We start from the raw sequence: 22396 nt of genomic DNA, 5'->3' as shown, positions 1-22396 counted from the left end.
CTATCACAGATACTTCAGCATCATACCTGCTGGGTCACATGGCCCAAATGACAGAGAAGCTTATGTGGCGATATGGATTCCTTACATAGACTTTTCTTGTTCTGAGCTCCACCCAATATTTAATTTTTTGTATTGTGGTAAAATATGCATAACATAAAATTTACAATTTTAACATTTTTGGTATAGAAGTCAGTGGCATTAACTACATTCACGCTCTACAACCATCACCACTACTCATATCCAGAAAGTTTCATCATCCCAAACTGAAACTCTGTGCCTATTAAACAATAACTCACCCCTTCTTCCTCCATCAGTCCCTGGTAACCACTATTTCACTTTCTGTCTCTATGAATATGACTACTCTACGTACCTTATAAAAGTAGAATCATACAGTATTCGTCCTATTGTGTCTGTCTTATTTCACTTAGCATAGTGTCTCCAAGGTTTATCCATGTCGTAGCATGTAACAGAATTTCACTCCTTTTTAAGACTGAGTAATATTTCATTATATGAATGTATTTAGACATGCAGTTTATCCATCTGTCAATAGACATTTGGGTTGTCCTACCTTTTGGGTGCTGTGAATAAAGCTGCTATGAACACGCGTGTATAAATATCTGTGTGAGTTCCTGATTTCAATTTCTTTTAGATATATATCTAGAAGTGCAATTGCTGGATCATATGGAAATTCTATATTTAATTTTGGGAGAAACAGGCATATGGTTTTCCACATCAACTGCACCATTTTATATTCCCATCCAGAATGCACAAAGGTTTCAACCTCACATTGTGGCCAACACATGTATCCTGTTTTTAGATAATAGCCATGCTAATGGATGTGAAGTGGTATCTTATTATGGGTTTGATTTGCATTTCCCTTATGATTAGTGATGTTAAGCATTTTTTCGTGTGCTTTTTGGCCATTTTTATATTTTCATTGGAGAAAGTCTATTCAAATCCTTTCCCCACGTAAAAAAAAAAAATTAATGTTTATTTTTGAGAGGGAGAGTAAAAGAGAGAGCAGGGGAGGGGAGGGGCAAAGAGAGAGAGGGAGACACAGAATACAAAGCGGGCTCCAGGCTCTGAGCTGTCAGCACAGAGCCCAACGCGGGGCCTGAACTCGTGAACAGTGAGATTATGACCTGAGCTAAAGTTGGACACTTAACGGACTGAGCCATCCAGGCACCCCTGGTGAGAAGTTTTGATTACTGATTCAATCTCCTTACTTGTTTTGTGTCTATTTAGATTTTTATTTCTTCAGGATTTAGTCTTGGTAGGTTTTCTATCGCCAGAAAATCTCCATTTCATGCAGGTTACCCAACTTGTGGGTGTACAATTGTTCATAGTATGCTTTTATAATCCTATTTATTTTTGTAGAATATGTTGTAATGTGTTCATTTTCAATTCTGACTTTAGTAATTTGAATCTCCTCTCTCTCTTTTTTTTTTTTTTTTTTTTTAGCCATTCTAGCTAATGATTTGTCAATTTTGTTTTCAAAGTACCAAATCTTGGTTTAGTTGATTTTCTCTATTGCTTTTATATTCTCCATTTAATATATCTCTACTCTTTATTATTTATTTCTAGTAGCTTCAGGTTTCAGTTTGTTGTTCTTTCTTTGGTCCCTTAAGGTGTTAAGTACCGTACTGATTTGAGATCTCTTTTTTTAATATATCTATAAATTTCCCTTTTAGCACTGATTTTGCTGCCAGCCATAAGTTTTGAAATGTTGTGTTTTTGTTTTCATGTGTCTCAAGATATTTTCTAATATTCTTTGTGATTTCTTCTTTCACCATTGATCATTTAGGTATGTATCATTTAATTTTCACGTACTTGTGAATTTTTCAATTTTCCTTCTGCTGTTGAATTCCAGTTTCATTTCACTGAAGTTGGAGAAGTTTCTTTGTATAATATCAATATTTTTTACATTTATTGAGAATCTTTAATGTGCACTTGAGAAAAATGTGTATTCTACTGTTGTTTGCTGGAGTATTCTGCATGCTATGTATGTCTGTTAGGTCCAATTCATCTATATTATTGTTCAGTACATTACATCCCAAATTGTAACAATCTATTTTAAGTTTATACCAACCTAATAACAATCCCATACAGAAATTCTACTCTCTTACAGCTCTTCCTCCACTTTCTTATTGATGTCACAAATTACATCTTTGGATATAGTACACCTATTAACATAAATTAATAATTATTTTTTAGGCATTTGTCTTTTAAATCTTATAGAAAATGAAAGGTGGAGTTACAAACAAAAATTATAATAATACTTTTTTTTATATTTGTTCATATGTTTACCTTTACTGGAGATCTTTATATCTTAATTTGGCTTTGAGTTATGCTCTAGCATCCTTTCATTTCAACTTGAAGAGCATGAGTGAGGGAGGAGCAGAGAGAGAAAGAGAATTGCAAGCAGGCTTTGTGTTATCAGCATGGAGCCCAATCTCACAAACCTGTGAGATCATGACCTGAGCCAAAATCAAGATGGACACTTGACCAGCTGAGTCACCTGGGCAGCAATTGAAGTTCTTTAAAACAAGCAGTTAGAACCCCAGACAAGTAACTTGCTCTCCTTTGTTTCAGCAAACAAGTGGATGGATTGAGACCAAATGGTCTCTGGACATGGGTTAACCTGGCAGAGGTGAGGGTGGGGTTATAGTACCATATGAAAAGTAGCAGGATAAATGAGAATCTGTCTACCTGTTGACAGCCAAATTTTTGTCCTAGAGGCAAGAGGACAGAAGATTCTTCTTTTAGAAAAGTGGACCCACCCTAGGAAAAAGCTTAAAGGTGCTATTGGCTTGGGGTCATCCAACCAAAGAAATGGCCTACACATAATTTTAAGGTAAGTTTTACCCATGTGCATGGAGTTCATTATCAATATCCCATTCATAAATATGACAGAAAAATCAAGCACTACCAGAATTTGAATAAATCCCATTGCATGAGAGATAGTAGAAACAAACAGAGAAGTAAACAAACAAGGGGAAACAGAAAAATACAGAGAACCCCCCTTCCCCCGAAACCAATAAAATCCTTAGAGAGATGAAAAGATATATAAGAATGGGATGATATAAAAAGGAGAAATGAGATAGTTCTTTAAAATTAAAACCTATGATAGCAAAAATTAAGGATTTATTGGATGGGTTAGAAAATAAAGTTGAAGATATCTTCCCAAAAGTAAAATGATTAATTAAAGATACAGATAATGTGAGAAAAGATATTAAAACTGGAATTCCAGTCCAGGGGGTCTAACATCCAAATAAGGATAATGTCAAAAAGAAAGAATTGAGAAAAATGTAGGAAAGAAATAATTCAAGAAAATTCAGCAGAACTGAAGGGCACACATTTCCAGATGGAAACAGTCCAGTTTGTAATTAGAATAATGAATAGAGAAAAGACCTCCACCAAGACATATAGTGAAATTTCAGCATAATGGGGACAAAAATAAGAATTTAAAATCTTCCAGGGAGTAAAAATAAAAATAACTCATGTACAAAGGACTGTGGATCAGAATGGCAAAAGCCATCTCAGCAATGAATTAGAAGCTAGGAGATAATGATATAAAACCCTCAGAATTGTGAAGGAATTTGATTTCCCATCTAGGAATTTGTATACCTGGCCACACTATCAATTTAATATGATAGTAAAAATACAGATATTTTTCAGACATTGAAGAACTCAAGTGTTTCACTCCTACTATACCTTTTCTCAGGAAGTGATTATTACAGGATGTGCTCTAGCAAGAAGAGTGAAGAAACCCAGAAAGGGAAATATTGGGATCCAGCCAACAGGACCTTAAACACAGGAGAGAGAGAAAGAAAGCCTCAGAATGATAGTTCTTAGATCACAGCCACAGAAGATACCTAGAGAGAAACCAGGCCATATGGGAGCAGGATTATGGGGGCTCTGTGACGGAAGTGAAAGTAACAGATGTCCTGAAGAGGCTGAACACAGAGTGAGAAGCTCTGGCAGAATTTGGGAATAAATTTATTATTATTACATAGAATATTAAGGGGGTAAAAGAGATTCAATTACTCACACCATGAATAAAAAGTTGTAAAAGAAAATCAACTTAATTACTGTTCATTATATGGCCCTTTTATAAATAATAGTTACGTAGTCACAATAATATAAGCACTGAATATTCATTTAACAAAAATATAGTGCTATAACTATACTGAGAAGTGGAAGAAGATGAAAATGTGTATTTGGGTATTAGAAAGCCAAATTTTCATCTTCCACAGTAAGACATTAATAGGTAATAGCAAAAATTGAGATGTGAGTTAATACATGGAGTGAAATATCATAAGAAACAGCTAAAAACTGACCATTTCTTGTGTCAGCAAGCAGAAATTGGTAGATTATTGAGATGGAACAAGAGGCTGCTAGGTTTGTTATAACATAGTAGGGCTACTGAACTCTAAAAACTATGTATAGGGGCACCTTGGTGGCTCAGTTGGTTAAGCGTCCGACTTTGGCTCAGGTCATAATCACGCAGTTTGTGAGTTCAAGCCCCACACAGGGCTCTGTGCTGACGGCTCTGAGCCTGGGGTCGGCTTCAGATACTGTGTCTCCCTTTCTCTGCCCCTCCCCTGCTCACATTCTGTGTATGTGTGTGTGTCTCTTTCAAATATAAACATTAAAAAAATATGTATATGTATTATGTTTCTCATTTAAAAAAGTACTCATTGTAGTGGGTTGGATTGTGTCCCCCCAAAATATGTTAAGTTCTAATACCTGGGACCTATGACTTTGTTTAAAAATAGGGTCTTTGCAGATCTAATCAAGTTAAATAAAGTCATATGAGATTAGGGTGGGCCCTATACCCCACAACTGGTGTCCTTTAAGAAGAGAGAGACTTGGAAGCGCAATACACACAGGGAAGAAAGCCATGTGAAGACAGAGACCATGGCTGGAGTGATATGTGTACAAGCCCAAACCCCAAGAGACAAACAACCCACCAGAGACGCATGAAACAAATTCTCTTCCAGAGCCTTCAGAGGGAGCATGGCATTGCCAACACCTTGATTTTGGGCTTCTAGCCTCCTGAGCTCTGAAAGAATAAGTTTCTGTTCTTTTAAGCCAATTTATGGTAATTTGTTACAGCAACCCAAAGAAGCTAATACAATCATTTTACTCAATTTCTGAGTATCTGAATTAGAGCAGGAGATGTTCCACAGAGGGTCAATTCTTCTAAATTCATTTCCACACTTGAGGCTTCAAAACAACAACAACAACAACAACAACTAATCAAGTTAGCTGGGTTTTTTTTAGGGCACAGTATAAAACCCATCTGTTCAATTAAGGGATGTGGGAGGACTGGCAAATGTGAAACACAAATTTTGGTCTCTGGTTATAAATATTTAAGTGTATGCCTATTTGAAGTTTACTTTCTGTTTTTAAAAATGTCAGTTCTTTCCTGCTATCTCTGAAGAATAGTTACAAAGAACAAAGGCTTCTTTTCTTTACACTTCACACAGTAACAGTGTAAAATGTTGAATAGAATGACTATTACTCAGAAAAGAAATGTTTTACAATATATCTAAAAATTGATCATTAAACATTTTTCCAACTAACAACATTGTTATATGAAATAGTAACAGAATTAAAGAAAACACCTACATTATTTACATTTCCTACACTTTTGATTCCAGTGCCTTGTCTTGGGGTCCAATACCTTCTTTAATATAGTTCAAGTAATGAGATACTAATTTTTTTTAGGACAGTGAGCATGAGCAGGGCAGAGGGAAAGATAAAGAGAGAATCTTAAGAAAGAGAGAAAGATGAGAATCATGCTCAGCACGAGCCCAACATGGGGGCTCCATCCCACGACCCTGGGATCATGACTTGAGCCAAAATCAAGAGTTGGATGCTCAACTGACTGAGCCACCCAAGTGCCCCGGGGTGTGAAGATCTTAAAGCACTTGGTTCCAGGATGTTATGGGTTGAAATCCATCTGTTCCTCTTTCCCACCAACAAAAAAGATACAGTTGAGATCTTAACCCCCAGTACCACAGAATGTGAACTCATCTGGAAATAGAGTCATTGCAGATATAATTAGTTAAACTAAGATGAGGTCATACTGAATTAGCATGAGTATTTAATCCATTTTGACTATTGTCCTTACAATAAGACAGCCATATGAAGGCATAGACACAGGGAGAATACCTTGTAAAGATGGAGGCAGAGATTGGATTGATGCGTCTACAAGCCAAGGAACACCAAAAATTGCTACCTGTCAGCAGAAATTAAGAGACAGATTTCTTCTGAGATTCTTCCCCAGAACACTCAGAAGGAGCTAACCCTGCAGACACCTTGATATTGGACTTCTAGGCTCCAGAACTGTGAGAGAATAAATTTATTTTGTTTCAGGACACCTAGTTTACACAGCATAACATGAAATTTATCATTAGCCACTCAGTTTGTGGAATTTGGACAGCAGCCTTAGGGAATGAATATTTAAGAATTTTATCAAAATTATGATAGCTGGCAGAGGGGAGTTCTTTAAAGATTTTTCAATTCCAGTTTTTTCATTCGTTTATCCACTAAATATTTCTTAACTGATTACTAACTTTTAAGCACTCTGTAGGCACTGGAAATAAAAAGAAAAAAAAGGGGACAGAGAAAGGTCCCCTGCCTTAATGAAGTGAAAATCCTAATGAAGTAAGAATAGAAAAAAACAGATACATAATGTAATATAATATAAGCTAATGTTAGGTGTGCTATGAAGAAAAATAAAGGAGGGAAATATACTAGAAAGTGGGATACAGAGGTCAGGGAAGACCTCTTTGAGAAGATGACATTTGAGCAGAAGGCTGAATGAGGTAAGGAAGTAAGCTAGGCCAGGATTCGGGGTAGAGAAGTACTTTCTTGATAAGGGGAACCAGTACACATGTTCTGTGCATAAATGGGGTCAATGTAGAAGGAACTTACTGCCTGAGAAACAGGGAAGGGATTTCAGATCAGATCAATGTAGGCCCCTGTGGGCCTGGTTAAGGATTTGGATTTCATTCTAAATGTGATGGGATGCCACTGGAATGTTTTGTTTTGTTGGTTGCTTCTTTTGTTTAATCAGAGAAAAGATATTATATGATTTATATGTTTTGAAGATCTCTCCAGTTTCTCTGTAGACAATACTTTCTAGATGAAGAATGGAAGCAATGAAATCAGTTAAAAAGCTTTTAAATAGTCTGAAAGGGTGATGGAGGTGCCTTTGATCATCTTTGGATGTGGCACTATGCAAATTTATACAGAACAAATTTATATATAATCATCTAAGCCTAATGTCATTCCCTTTTCAAGTTCACAACCATAGCTTCTTGGGATTCTTCTACATCTCCTGAACCACTTTATTTAAAAAAAATTTTTTTAGTTTATTTATTTTCAGAGAGAGCGAGTGTGAGTGGGGGAGAGGCAGAGAGAGAGAATCCCAAACAGGCTCCACACTGACAGTGCAGAGCCTGATGTGGGGCTTGAACCCACGAACCCTGAGACCAGGACCTCAGCTGAAAATCAAGAGTTGGACACTTAACGGACTAAGCCACCCAGGCGCCCCAGTCCTGAACCACTTTAGACCAGAAACTAGTAAGGGGTTTCTGGATAAAGCAGTTAATATCCATTTGAAGGTCTTATTAACAGCTCAAAACTTAACTCTAAAGTTAAGGGATAAAAATAAGATTACTTTTGGAAGATCTCAGGATTAATTTTTTAGGTAAATAACTTACATAATATAATCAAAATTTTACAAGGTATAGCAAAATAAGTTAAATATATATGTACATATATATATTATCCATATCAAATCAATTTTTTTTTTAATTTTTTTTTTCAACGTTTATTTATTTTTGGGACAAAGAGAGACAGAGCATGAACGGGGGAGGGGCAGAGAGAGAGGGAGACACAGAATCGGAAACAGGCTCCAGGCTCTGAGCCATCCGCCCAGAGCCCGACGCCGGGCTCGAACTCACGGACCGCGAGATCCGTGACCTGGCTGAAGTCGGACGCTTAACCGACTGCGCCACCCAGGCGCCCCCAACCAGATCTTTTTCAACGTTTATTTATTTTTGGGACAGAGAGAGACAGAGCATGAACGGGGGAGGGGCAGAGAGAGAGGGAGACACAGAATCGGAAACAGGCTCCAGGCTCTGAGCCATCAGCCCAGAGCCCGACGCGGGGCTCGAACTCACGGACGGCGAGATCGTGACCTGGCTGAAGTCGGACGCTTAACCGACTGCGCCACCCAGGCGCCCCTCAAATCAATTTTTAAAATGCAACTAAATTCTACTTATAGCATATAGGAATCTTAAAATTGTTGAAGAATTAGTAAATGTTCACAATTCTTAGAGTGGAAGGACTCAGCATTCAAAATTTAGTTAAACTGAAAGTGACATTGTGCTATAAGCGAAATAAATCAGACATAAAAGGACAAACACTATATGATTCCACTTATATGAGGTGCCTCGAATAGTGAAATTTACAGAGATGGAAAATAGAGTGGTTGCTACTAAGGACTGGAGGAAGAGAGGAATGGGGAGCTAGTATCTAATGAGTACAGAGTTTCTGTTTGATATGATGAAAATATTCTAGAAATGGTGACGGTTGCACACCGTGCAATCAATCACACCGTGATTGATTTAATACAATCACAACACTGTGATTGTATTAAATGCCACTGAATTGTACACTAAAAAGTGGTTAAAATGGTAAATTTTATGTTAGGCATATTTTACCACAACAGAAAGGAACAAAGCATGTGCTATGACAGTTCATTGCTTTAGCCAACCAGTCTCCGAGCTCTAGAATAAATGTGTGGACACAAGTCACCACTCTCATTCTGAAGGCCCAACCCCTTCAATGTTCAGAGTGGATCTAGCTTCAGAAATAGGGCTTGATACAAATTATGGAAAGAGCCTAAATGTCCATCAACTGATGAATGGATAAAGAAATTGTGGTTTATATACACAATGGAATACTACGTGGCAATGAGAAAAAATGAAATATGGCCTTTTGTAGCAACATGGATGGAACTGGAGAGTGTGATGCTAAGTGAAATAAGCCATACAGAGAAAGACAGATACCATATGGTTTCACTCTTATGTGGATCCTGAGAAACTTAACAGGAACCCATGGGGGAGGGGAAGGAAAAAAAAAAAAAAAGAGGTTAGAGTGGGAGAGAGCCAAAGCATAAGAGACTGTTGAGAACTGAGAACAAACTAAGGGTTGATGGGGGGTGGGAGGGAGGAGAGGGTGGGTGATGGGTATTGAGGAGGGCACCTTTTGGGATGAGCACTGGGTGTTGTATGGAAACCAATTTGACAATAAATTTCATATATAAATAAATAAAAAAAAAAAAGAAATAGGGCTTGATAGAGCATGGCGGTGGCATCCCATCACTGCAGGTAGCAGAGCCTGGGCTAATTCTAATTCTAATTCTCATTAGGATTCCTATTATGCATTTTTTTTCCTCTACTGTTTTTCTGGAAAGTCTGGAAAAAAACTTTTCAGGTATTCTATGACATTTGCTTTCTCTTTTCATTTCAAATATTCTCATAGTTGACCAAGAAAGACTGAGTCATTCTCTGAGTTGAAATTTGCACACTGATGATTTTCCTTAATGCTTTCCATATGTTGATTTTTTAAAAACATTTATTACTGAGAGACAGAGAGAGACAGACTGTGAGCAGGGGAGGGGCAGAGAGAGAGGGAGACACAGAATCCAAAGCACGCTCCAGGCTCTGAGCTGTCAGCACAGAGCCCGACACGGAGCTCGAACTCACGAATTCCAAGATCATGACCTGAGCCGATGTTGGCTGCTTAACCGACTGAACCACCCAGGCGCCCCTCCATATGTTGATTTTTAAATTCAGATTGGTCCAATTGTAGGTGACATGAATGTTGTCAATAGTGCCTAAAGACTTCATTGGCAACAACATGCCTTGACAACTCAGCTCTTGTACGTTTCCTGGTTTGAGCAATCTGTCCAAGCACAGCAGGCAAAATGCTGTAACTGCAATGTATCTGCTGGCAATGATGATAAACCACACACCTACAAGGCGACACCACAAGTAACACTGTAGTACACAGGTGGGAAGACAAGGAAACTGATAAATTGTAAAGCAAACACAAATATTAATACAAGATTTAAACCAAAAGAATGCTTTACTAAAAAAGCCCTCCTAACCAACAACCAAAAACAATCAAATGTCTTAAAAAATTATGGAACAAAGCCACAAGAAACAAGTTGCTCTTACTTTAGTCAAAGTTTAGTCACACGAAAGAGATAACTGGAGAAATGTTTTTCTTTATCTGTGGAGAGTTTCATTTGCCAAATAATCCTCAGATGGCCTTCCCTCCTTCAGTGCATCATGTTTAAGTGAAATCACAAAGACTGCCAGATTTATAACAAATGCAGTGATGATGGACATTCACAATGAAGTAGGAACAAAAATGTTTGCATATGCATGAATAAAAGTTATCAATGAAGAAACAAACATATCAATCATTTTGGAAAACAAGTGACCAGAAATGGCAGTGGGGGGAACAGCCCTGGCTTCTGCAAAACCCACATAACACTGGAGTCTGTGGAATTACTCATATCATCAAAGCTTTTACTCTAGCATCTTAAACTTCTTTTTAAAAATATTTATTTATTTATTTATTTATTTATTTATTTATTTATTTATTTAGAGAGAAAGAGAGGGAGAGAGAGAAGGAGGGAGAGAGGGAGAGAGAGAGAGAAAGAGAGAGAACCCCAAGCAGACTCTGCACTGCCAGTGCAGAGCCTGACAAGGGGCTCAAACTCACAAACCATGAGATCTTGACCTGAGCCAAAATCAAGAGTCGGACACTTAACCAACTGAGCCACCCCGGTGCCTCTAGCACCTTAAACTTCTATTCTCACAAGTGCCTTGCCCTTTCATCTCCATGTATGTGCTCATCCTGTTACCTCTGAATTGAACACCTGCTTCTCCCCTCCCAGTCTCTAGGCTCCCCAAGTTGAAATCCCACATATCATATGACCCTATATAAATCTTCATTCTCAATAAAGTCTTTCCTGAACAACTCAGCTGGAAGCAATCTCTCTCTTATCAAGTCCAGTAAGACCATCTGCACTACTCTTAAGGCATTCCCTCTCTGCAAGGTACTATATTTACCTATGTACATATATGATCTCTCTGGACTCCTAAACACAGGTGTTCTCCAAAGATCTCTACTGGACCCTCTTCTCTTGTCAGTCTTCATTACATCCATATCCACACATATCCACACATACACCTCCATATTAACAACTTAATATGGTTCACAGTCTCTTCTGTGAACATGACTCCAAAATCTTTAGTCCTATGGTTCTTTCAAGTTTCAATCCCTCATTTCTCACTGCTTGCACCTAGTTGCCCCTTTAAATCCCACACTCATTAAGTCTACAGTGGAAATTATCATCTTCCTGCCCAACTTTCTTCCTCTGTTCTCCTTATGTTAACAACACTAGTGTCTCCCTGGTCATTTGGGTGCAAAATCACTCATCCATCCTCCCTGCCCATATCCAGTCAGTTACAAACTCCTGTCAGTTTCATTTTGCTAATACTGCTGTCATTTCAACCCTTTCTTCTCACCCAGTTCCCTTTCTTCCAACTTCCAATGACTATCTTATCTAGTCCACCACTGTTAGCCACAGTATCCAGAAGGATGTCTTACCTAACGTGGAAAATCAGTAACTACATATTGGAAGAATGAATAATTCTCCCCAGCCAATGCCTCTGCTCATACAATTCTCTTATCTAGGAATGTTCTTGTACCATGTTGCCAATATCTACTCCATTATTCACAGTACAACTCAATTGTTTTACCCTCCATGAACTTTTCCAAAAAAGGAAAATTTCAGGTTTCTGAAATACTCAGAATTCTTGACTGCAAACAGCAATAGCCAACTTTGAATATTTTAAAGAAAAAGAGCAACAAAAATGGTTTATTGAATGATGTGATGGAGACTCAGAATGGTTGGGAGACCAAAACACAGGCAGGGCATCTAATCTGTAGGCTAATCAGAAGGAATTTGCAAGGATGCCGCCACCTTTATTGTCACCACACCCTACTGCTGATGGATCTAGGAGCCAATACAATCTCCTAACCATCCTTCATCTTTCATCACCTGCTTAGGATCAAAGTCCTACGTGGGCACATACATTTGGCTAATCCTAGGTTATGTGCCCAGAAGATTTGAGGACACAGGATACCCAACGCCTTGACTTTTATAGGAGGTTGCAAAACTGCCTCTTCCAAAGACTCTTATAATGGGAGAGTCCCAGTATTTTTAAAATACAGATACTAGGCAGTAAAACAAAGCAACAAATGTCCACTATCATGTCCAATGGCCTTGTCCTGTGGCCATGTCCTAACTCTTCTACAGGAAGGCAGAATTCATGTCTGGCTCATTTTTGTATCCACTGCAGTCCCTAGAAAAAGCTCCTTGCACTTCTAGTTGAGAACATTCTCTTCTATTAACTTTATCGTAACTATCTTGACTTAAAGTTTCTTGTGTAAACTGCTCCATGCCACTTTAAATTTTTCAGATTTTAAAAATTTCTGATGTTTTCTGCAAAAGCTTGCTAAATATCTGTCAAATAAAGAAATGAATGATGACCCTTTTAAAGCACAGAAGCCACGGTGTCTTACACCCATTCTTTCACTCACGTTTGACTACATTCTTACAGCTTTTTTCCACTATAGTATTTAACACATTTAAGAAAGCACTTAAAGCTAATAAAACATTCAGATTATGTTGTTGAAAGGTATACCTACCATTCCTCACTTAACCATAAATCTTTATTATTTGTTCTCATTTCCAGAGTCTAAGCAACTCTACTTTATAAATTTTCCTCGCATCAAATTTTCATTTAATGCACTAGATAGCTAGCAGTAAAAACAAAAAAAAAAAAAAAAAAACAAAAAAAAAACAGTCTTTTTCTTCAGCTGCGTCATGCTTCATTTAATTTCCCACTTCTCCTTGTTGAAGGTGTCTCTAATTACCTTTTTGTATCTTCTTTGTTTTCAAGTTTAAACGACCCACAACACCTTTAAAATTTTCAGATTTGTTAAATTTCTGATTTCTTTTTTAAAAGTTTGTCTTTTCTAGAATATCCTATGCTATTTCTGAGCAGCAGCCATTTCCTGGGTTCACTGAGTAACCAGAACACACAGAATATTTGTTGGAAGAGTTGATTAATAAGACAGGAAAAGTACATCTTAAGGACTTAGAGGGATGCCTGCATCAAACACATAAATGGTAGCAATTAGATCCATGCCATCGTCATCAAAACGGTGTAGTGCAGGGGTTCTCAGAGCGTGGTCCTCAGACCCCAGGGTGTCCTGGAGACCCTCCTGGGGGAGATCCAGAAGCTCAAAACTATTTTGGTATGAATACAAAGATGATATTTGCCTTTTCCACTGCGTTCATATTTGCAATGATGGTGTGGAAAAAAATGGTCAGCAAAACTGCTGGTGCCTGAGCACAGAGCAAACGGCACTACTGGCCACTGCATTCTTCATGGCTACGCACTTAACTTCAAAAAAAAATGCCAATTTCAGCTTCTGCATGTCACTGAAGTAAAAATTATTATTCTCATGATATCTCAACCCCTGAGACCACATCTTCTTCATATTCTGTGTGATGAAATGAGCCGTGTGCGTAAAGTGCTTGTGCTATGTGCTGAAGTCTGCTGGTTGTCCCAAGGCAAAAGACTTCTGCCATCGTTTGCGTTGTCAACTAAAGTAGCTGATTTTTTTCATGAAAACACCGTTTTACTTGAAAGTATGACTGATAGACAAACTCTGCTTATCATGACTTGGGTATTTGACAGACGTTTTCTTTAAATGAAGTAAATGAGCCGGTCACTTCAAGGAAAACAACTGACAGTACTTGTCGTCAGTGATAAATTTCAAACTTTCAAGTGAATATTACAATTCATCCACTACCATGAGCTAATTCTTAAAGATTTTTCTGATGATACCAGTGGTGCTATTAATGGATGTACATTCTTATATTATGTAATGAAATGTGCCAACATTTGGATAATCCGCATACAGAATGAACCAGTATTTTCTAAATGACTAATGCATGACTTACAAAAGCATACAATGGTGAAATGATCCATCCATTCAGAGTTCAAGCTGGTCCAGTGGATTTTAATGTAACAGGGTATGGAAAGTACTATGTAATGTTAAACAGTGTGTAAACACATGACCATAACAAATGCATTTTGTAAATTGACAAATATTTAAGTTAGTTTTTTTGAGAGAGAGAGAGACAGAGAGAGAGAGCAAGAGCCCATGCAAGGGTGTGTGAGTGGGAGAGGGACAGAGAGAGAGAGAGAATCCCAAGCAGGCTCTGCACTCAGAGTGGAGCCTTTCTCAGGGCTCGATCCCATGACCCTGGGATCATGACCTGACCTGAAACCAAGAGTCAAATGCTCAACCGAGTGAGCCACCCAGGCACCCCATAAATTAATCTGAAGTAATGAGAAAATCTAAGACTTATTAGTTTTTTTTCTATAAAATTGCTTTCATTCATGATTTTTAAATTATACCAAATTCCTTATTGTTTAGGATTTTTTGGGGGTGTTCTGATAATTACCCTAAAGTGTTTTATATATTGAATTCCCTTTGAAATTTACATAAATTTATACACATCATTTGCACTGAGATTATTAAAAAGTTTTCCCTGAAAGTCCACCATATATACCAATTGTACATTTGTAAATCTGTTATTACTGTGAGCCCTCTTTGGAAATATTTATGCTTTGTTCTTTCCTTTCATTAACATATGAGAAAAAAACAAAGAAATGAACCAGGGTCTACATGACTCTTCCAATCTCACAGCCCTTTGATTTTCTTCCTTGTCCCTTCCAAATAGCAAATATTCCTTTGGACATTTCTGAAACTCTTCTAAAGCCTTGCTCACTTTTATGTGACAGAAGATGTTGTGAAAAGAAAACAAAACCAAACAAAACAGTGGATAGAAAGCAGCAGTTCTGAGTCCCAGTGTTTTCACTAACCAATCGTGTAGTTTTAAATTTTCTCATGTGTCCAGGGGCACTTGCGTGGGTCAGTTGGTTAAACATCTGACTCTTGATTTCGGCTCAGGTCATGATCTCACAATCATGAGATCAAGCCCCACAGTGGGCTCTGTGCCGACAGTGAGGAGCCTTCTTGGGATTCTCTTTCTCCATCTCTCTCTGCTCCTCCACTCCTCATATGTGCAAGCTCTCTCTCTCAAAATAAACATTAAAAAAATTTCCTATGTATCCAGCCCTAAATTTCCTCATCTGTAAAATAAAATTGCAGAAATGATCTTTTTAAGTCCTCTTCTAACCTTAAGAATTTCCTAAAATCTATAATCAAAATCCAGAGTATGTCCAGCATCCCTTAGCAAAAAGTAGTTATAAGTCTTGAAAATATTCATTATGATTCTTCCTTCCCATCTTTTTTCTTGCTCCTGCCTAAGGATTGCTGCCTCTTCTATGTTATTCAGATGAGAGCTTCTAACTTCCCAGCAATATCATGGGTCTGCTCTCTTGAATTCCCCTCTTGACTTAGAGGAGTCATCTGCTCCAAAACTATTTTCAGAGAACAGTCCTTGTGAGGCAAGATAGCTCAAGTTTGATTATTCACATAACATAGTTAACCCACTTCTTGAAGTCATTTCTATGTTAAGTGCTTTGTAAACATCTAATTTATTTCTTACAAGCACCCACTGAGGTAAGTATTTTTATTCACATTTTACACACGAGAGAACAGCCTCAAAGAGGCTTAGTGAATTGTCCAAGACTATGTAGGGCTATTTTCTCTAACATTATCTAAATTAGACATAAAAGATTCTAACAATACTTGCCAGCTTTCTAAGCTAGGCTGCTTAGAAACACATGTCTGGTTATCATATTTTGACCTTGTAGTATACAATTCTGTCCAAAAGATACTCATAAGATCTGAATTACAAACTAAACTGTTTTCCCTTTTGCTTCAAGGAAAGAGTCGCAGTATTGCTGACAATCATCATTAAGATTACTATGCCTTGGGGTCTCAGTCAGTTGAGTGTCTGACTTCAGCTCAGGTCATGATTTCACGGTTCATGAGTTCGAACCCCACATTGAGCTCTCTGCTGTCAGCACAGAGCCTGCTTCAGATCCTCTGTCCCCCTCTCTCCTTGCCCTTCACTGGCTTGTGCTCTCTCTCTCTCTCCAAAATAAACATAAAAAAAAAAGATTACTATGGCAGATCATGGCATGTATTTTCATCAGACTGCCTATAACTCTAAATTCTGTAAAGCAATGAAGATTGATATATTATATATACTGTCTTTCAAAATGCAACCTTCTAAAAAATGACACAACAAAAGTCTCAAGAGTAACTTATACCCTTGGGAACTCACTTCACTTGCTGATGTGCCAGGCCCATGTTCTCGTAAGTAGCCTTCAACATAAAGGTTTTTTACAAAGAGGGTTTTGTTTTGTTTTTGGTGGGAAACTGTTATAGTTTCTGTTCTCTGCTTCAAGAATACACTTTATTTTGGTTTTGTGAGTTTTACTTTCCTGATTTCATTTACATTTGCCCAGTTAAGATGTTTTTGGCATCCACTTCATTTAAAAATATTATTATGCACTGGAAATGGCATTTGAATTATTTGGGCATATTGCTTTTGAAATAGAATTCAATGCCAAAAATTTAATCATGCTGGTGGAAAGTAAAAAGCCACTGAATTGTCCCTTCTATTAACAACCAACCTTAAAGAAATTATTAGCCCAAGGAAAAGCAAATTGTCATTCATCAAAAGTTAGGATGTTCCAAGTTGCAACAAGATAATTCTATGAAAGAGAATCTGTTGACTATTATGTGCATAGATATTGCTTTTTCAGGATCTGTGCCACAGCAACTTCTTTCCAAGGACCTTTTCCACGAGGCTAATCAGTCCTCAATTGTTTTGTCATCATCTTCTTATTTCTCTCCTTCAGTAACTTTCCTTTTCCTTGGCCCATAGGTGATTTATTTCCTCACTTACTTTTTCTCTATTTTTTTTCTTTCCCCGAGGCCCCTTCTTACTGTCCTTCCCTCAAGTTTTCTTCCACATTTATCAATGCCAAAAACCTCTCATTCTTTTTCTCACACGTTCATCTCCTTAACTCAAAAATTAGAGTGTCCAGAATAATGATACATAATGTTTGGTTGGGGATGCATATAGATAGAAATATTTGAAACATTTAGCTTTTATTTTATTACTTATTACTCTCTACAAGAATCAATACAAGCAACCACTATGGAAAGCAGTATAGAAGTCCCTCAAAAAATTAAAAATAAAACTACCATACGATCCAGCTATTCTACTTCTGGGTACTTGTCCAAAGAAAACACTAATTTGAAAAGATATATGCACCCCCATGTTCATACAGCCTTATACACAACAGATGAGACACAGAAGCAACCTTGGTGTCCATCAACAGATGAATAAATAAAGAAAATGTGGTGTATGTATATACAATGGAATATTGGTCAGTCATAAAAAGAATGAAATCTTGACATGATTTCCCCTCCAGAGGTGGGGTTTTTGGGGGCATGATTTCTCATGGCTGAAGGTGATCAAAGAGTAAAAATTTCCAATTATAGGGGCACCTGGGGGGCTCAGTCAGTTAAGCATCTGACTTCAGGTCAGGTCATGATCTCATAGTTTGTGAGTTCGAGCCCTGTGTCAAGCTCTGTGCTGACAGCTCAGAGCCTGGAGCCTGTTTCAGATTCTGTGTCTCCCTCTCTCTCTGACCCTTCCCCTATTCATGCTCTGTCTCTCTCTCAAAAATAAATAAACATAAAAAAATTTTAAAAATTTTCTAATTATAAAATAAATAAGTCCTGGGGATGCAAGTGACTATGGTGACAGCATTGTGACTATAGCTATATGCTGTATATGCCACATAGCATAGTGATGTTATGTATAATGCTGTCTTGTTATATTTGATAGTTGTTAAAGAGTAATCTTTTTTTTTTTAATTTTTTTTTCAACGTTTATTTATTTTTGGGACAGAGAGAGACAGAGCATGAACGGGGGAGGGGCAGAGAGAGAGGGAGACACAGAATCTGAGACAGGCTCCAGGCTCTGAGCCATCAGCCCAGAGCCTGACGCGGGGCTCGAACTCACGGACCGCGAGATCGTGACCTGGCTGAAGTCGGACGCTTAACCGACTGCGCCACCCAGGCGCCCCAAAGAGTAATCTTAAAAGTTCTCATCACAAGAAAAAAAATTTGTAAGTATGTGTGGTGACAGAGGTTAACTAGATTTATTGTGGTGATCATTTTGCAATATATACAAATATTGAATTATTATGTTGTATGCCTGAAATGGATATAATATTATATGTTAATTATACCTCAATAAAAAAAGAGTCAATACAGGGTAAAGTTAGATTGGACAAATGCCAGTTTCAAGAACAGTTTCTTCCTGTAACAGACTTTAACTGCTAACATAGCCACAGCATTAACCCAGTTTTCTGGTCCCTTAGAAAAGAGCTAGTGGGGCACCTGTGGCTCAGTCAGTTAGGCATCCGACTTCAGCTCAGGTCATGGTCTCGCTCATGGTTCATGAATTCCAGCCCCACATCGGGCCCTCCGCTGTAAGAGGGGAGTCCACCTTGGATCCTCTGTCCCTCTCTCTCTGCCCCTCCCCCACTCATGTGTTCTCCCTCAACCTCTCTCTCCCAAAAATAAATAAAACGTTTAAAAAATTATATAAAAAAAGAAAAAAGCTAGCTAGCTAGATGATAATAAATAGAAAGGAAGGAAGACAGGAGTAGGGAAAGAGAAAATACAGAAAGAAAGAAAAAGAAAAAAAGGAAATGTAAAAGTGGTGCTGTTCTAAGTAGATCATCTTAAGAAGAGGTTAAACTATCAGAAATGTTCTAGAAACAGGTAAGACTTGGGAAGCACACTACAAACCATTCTGAATCTTTTGTGATGATGTCAAAGTTCTATCAATTCATAGAGTATGTTTTAAACTCAAATATCATTCTGCTGTCCCAAGGCTTAACTCTTGATTAATACAATTTGGATGAAATAACACTGTATCTATTCCTTACATTCAGAATACACTTCATTAAGATGAGGCAACGCCATTTTTACTTCTTCAGTGCTGTCCTCTCTTTTCCAAACTTTATAGAGTGAAATGGACAATTTATCATTTTGCCAAAGTCTTGGAAAATCCCCAGGTTTGCAGATGGCATTCTAGAATTTGGAATTAAGCCCCACATGGCCTCTGTCATAGACAGCCATCACTGGGAATGGCTGTGGTCTTTCTCTTTCAAAGATAAAAAGTGAAAAGAAACCTCTGGGGGCAGTTTGGGGGAGAGAATTCAGTAGTTTACTCTCTGGTCTTCTGTCTTGAGAAGTGTTATAAAATTATTTCTGTTATTGCTTCCCTCATAGTGAGGCACCGAAATAAATTCCCAGATTTTATTTTTCCTTTGAGAGCACAGCTACTGTCTTGCTGGCTCTATATGCAAGAGGCTGACAGCCACAGTTCTGGCTCATCCCCTGCCAGCAAAGTCACTACATCACTCTCCTTTCTAACCGGATGATATACCCATTTTCAAACCATTGTCATCAAGGTGCCGAGGGAACAAGATTAAAAAATTTTGAAGAAGACATTACTCACTCACCCCTGAAGCACTCCACTTATTTTCATTTCTCAGGTTACTTCCAGTCCTGTTGGTAGGTAAATATATTTTTTACGTGGTTGCAATTTCAGATCCTCTTTCTTGAAATAACATTGTTTGAAAGCTCTTTTTTTCAAAAGCCACTGTTGCTGTGTACCTCCTTAGGACCTCCTTAGGTGACTTTTACTAAGCCTGTGCTCATAAACAAGTGCGAAGGGGCAGAAAGGGAAGCATTGTCATTACATAATCTTGGCACTGATTACTAAAGTCTCTAGCATGTTCTTTGACCTTCCCATTTTGACCTGAATTTCATGTTATGCTTATGCTTTAACATGTCCCACACCCAATATTTAATTTACCTTTGTGAGAAAATAGATAGATATAATATCTGACATTTTAAGGAGCTATACAACAATTGTTTTGCTACAATAATATTTTCCTTTCTTTAAGTTAAAAAAATTTTAAATTGCAGCATGGTTAACATACAGTGTTTTACTACTTTCAGGTGTATGATACAGTGGTTCAACAATTCCATACAAGTTTGGTAAAACAACGAAAAAAAAAAGAAAGAAAGAAAAGCAATCAAGAACAGCTTAGCTTATTTACGATAGACTGGCAAAGTGTTGCCATGGAATAAGTGACATCAGCAGGCCAAGGAATCTGGAAAAATTAGCTGCAGCATCACATTTACAAAGGAGAAATAGAAAGGAAAGAAAAGACTTACCTTGCCAGGAGGTTGAATCTCCTAGGAAAGAATAGTATAGGTACAGTTGAACTTCCATGATTTTTTAATTTAGTGTTCTAAGGATCATTCTGTAATTTTTATCTTGAGAGACTGCTGCTAAAGAAGTGGTGCTTTTCCTAGATTAATCGCCTGTTATGAATTTAGATTTTATATAATACTTCGGCATACTTGCAAAATTCTGGTATATTCCTATTCAAATAGAAATGGAAAATTACTGGAGAAGACCTATAGAAAATACATTAGGGAATAATAGTTTGGTTATTTTTCTGTGTTTTAAGGTATATTTAAAATTGTCTCGATGCTTCTTTTCTTTTTCCTAAAGAGAGAAAATTATACCATCTGAAATACTGAAAGGCTTAAAATAGCCTATATGATTTATACAGACCATTAAAAGAATAGTCCTCAAATCTACAAATCTGTCATTCATCTTTCTCTGAGAATACATTTCTGTCTCTCATTTTATATCATAGAGTAGTTAGTGATGAAGGCCTTAAGAAGTCATCTAATCAGTTCTGCCTTCTGGTACAAATACGTCTTGATATAATCTGGAAGAATAGATTTTATGTTGGGAGCTGAAACATTTTTCTAATACTGCATGTTTTATTTCTGGTTGTGCAAATCCAACCTGCTGGGCAAGTCTGAGATTCTCCATATAGATTTATTTTAGGGCACTCAGTAAGATATGTCCCAGGCATAAACTGTCAAGATAGTACAGTCTGTCTTTGATGTTTTCCATTTCGCCTATTGGGATCTCTTTTCTTCCAGACCCCACCTGCTGCCCCGCCTGCCGCACACCTGTGATAACAGCCCTGGGCAAGTGTTCAAGGTGGGCTGGTTGAGCTGGCACTCAGAACATTTTTGCTGATTCAGCCTGGCTTTCATTTCCATGGTATTTGTTCCTTGTTTTTGAAACTACGTAATTTTCCTTCATTGTCCCTAGACAACTCTATTGAAGATTCCTAAAGACTCAGAGGAATGTGGTTCCAATATGAAAGTTTTTTTCTCTTTTGGAGAAGAAGACTACTTCTTTTTAGTCGTTTTTAGTAGTCTTAAATCACACTACTTATTTCTGTGTGGAGATGTAAGTGCTTCTCCATGTGTGGCTCACATGATGAGCATTCAGTAGTGAGACAAGATGGGATCAGGAGCAGAGTGACCGAAGCTGGGGATGCTGAAGCTTCAGGTCCTTTTTTTTTTTTTCTTTTTTCTGTGCAGGTCTTTCCAAGTCTTTGAGAAAGACCTTAGCAATGTGCTTACATGTCATAAGTTTTGCAAAATTTGCAAAGTAAAGTCATCGTAGTTACCCTCAGTCAATAGGGCTCTCTTGCCCCTTTGACTTCCCCTCTGCAGCACTTGCACTTGAGTTTGGTATTTTGGAGTGGCTGTGGTATTACAGGATCCTGGGAAGGGGAAGTTCAATCAGTGATAGTTTTAGTTTAGGTTTCATAGAATATGCTTATGTGGTTTGCAGTCATTTTTGTGATTAGTTAAGTTATTGCTAGGTGTCCTGATGAAGGAATAGCTTCTGGGAATACTTGTACCTCTCACTATGTTGACCTACCCAGCATCATGATATAAAGGTATAAAGCCAAGATTTATATAACATACAGGGGTTCTATCACAGTCCTCTTACCAGGACTGTGTATGTAAGTGGGGGAGAAATGTGTCTAAAGGGTCCCAAGCTAGTTTACGGAAAATTCTTCCAAATATCACAGGTATAAAACTGTAAGCAGAGGATTCAGTTTGCATCAAAACCTAGGCATAACTGTAGCTTTTCAGTTGGGATGTATATATGATGGTTATATTCACAATATATTCGTATATCATAGTCATATATAGTCATATATTCATTCATATATCATATATGATGGTTTCTTTTGCAATGGGAATTGTGTGAAACATAATTATTCAAAATTCTTTTTTTAAAGTTTATTTATTTTGAGAGAGAGAG

At 37.6% G+C, this 22396-nt stretch overlaps 1 protein-coding gene across 1 annotated transcript in view; it reads right to left on the bottom strand.

Moving 5' to 3' along the window:
• The window catches only part of PDE7A (phosphodiesterase 7A), a 148708-nt gene extending 128840 nt beyond the window's left edge, over window positions 1–19868 (bottom strand). The window contains exon 1 of the mRNA XM_086696098.1: window positions 19704–19868. The gene's annotated coding sequence lies outside the window, so the exon portion shown is untranslated. The remainder of the gene's footprint in view (window positions 1–19703) is intronic.
• Window positions 19869–22396: the final 2528 nt, after the last annotated feature.

The sequence above is a fragment of the Puma concolor genome, chromosome F2, assembly GCF_028749965.1.
Source record: "Puma concolor isolate L17-30 chromosome F2, mPumCon1.1.hap2, whole genome shotgun sequence".
NCBI lineage: Eukaryota > Metazoa > Chordata > Mammalia > Carnivora > Felidae > Puma > Puma concolor.
Note: the sequence above shows the minus strand (reverse complement) of the source record. Positions and strands in the feature narration are given on the sequence as shown.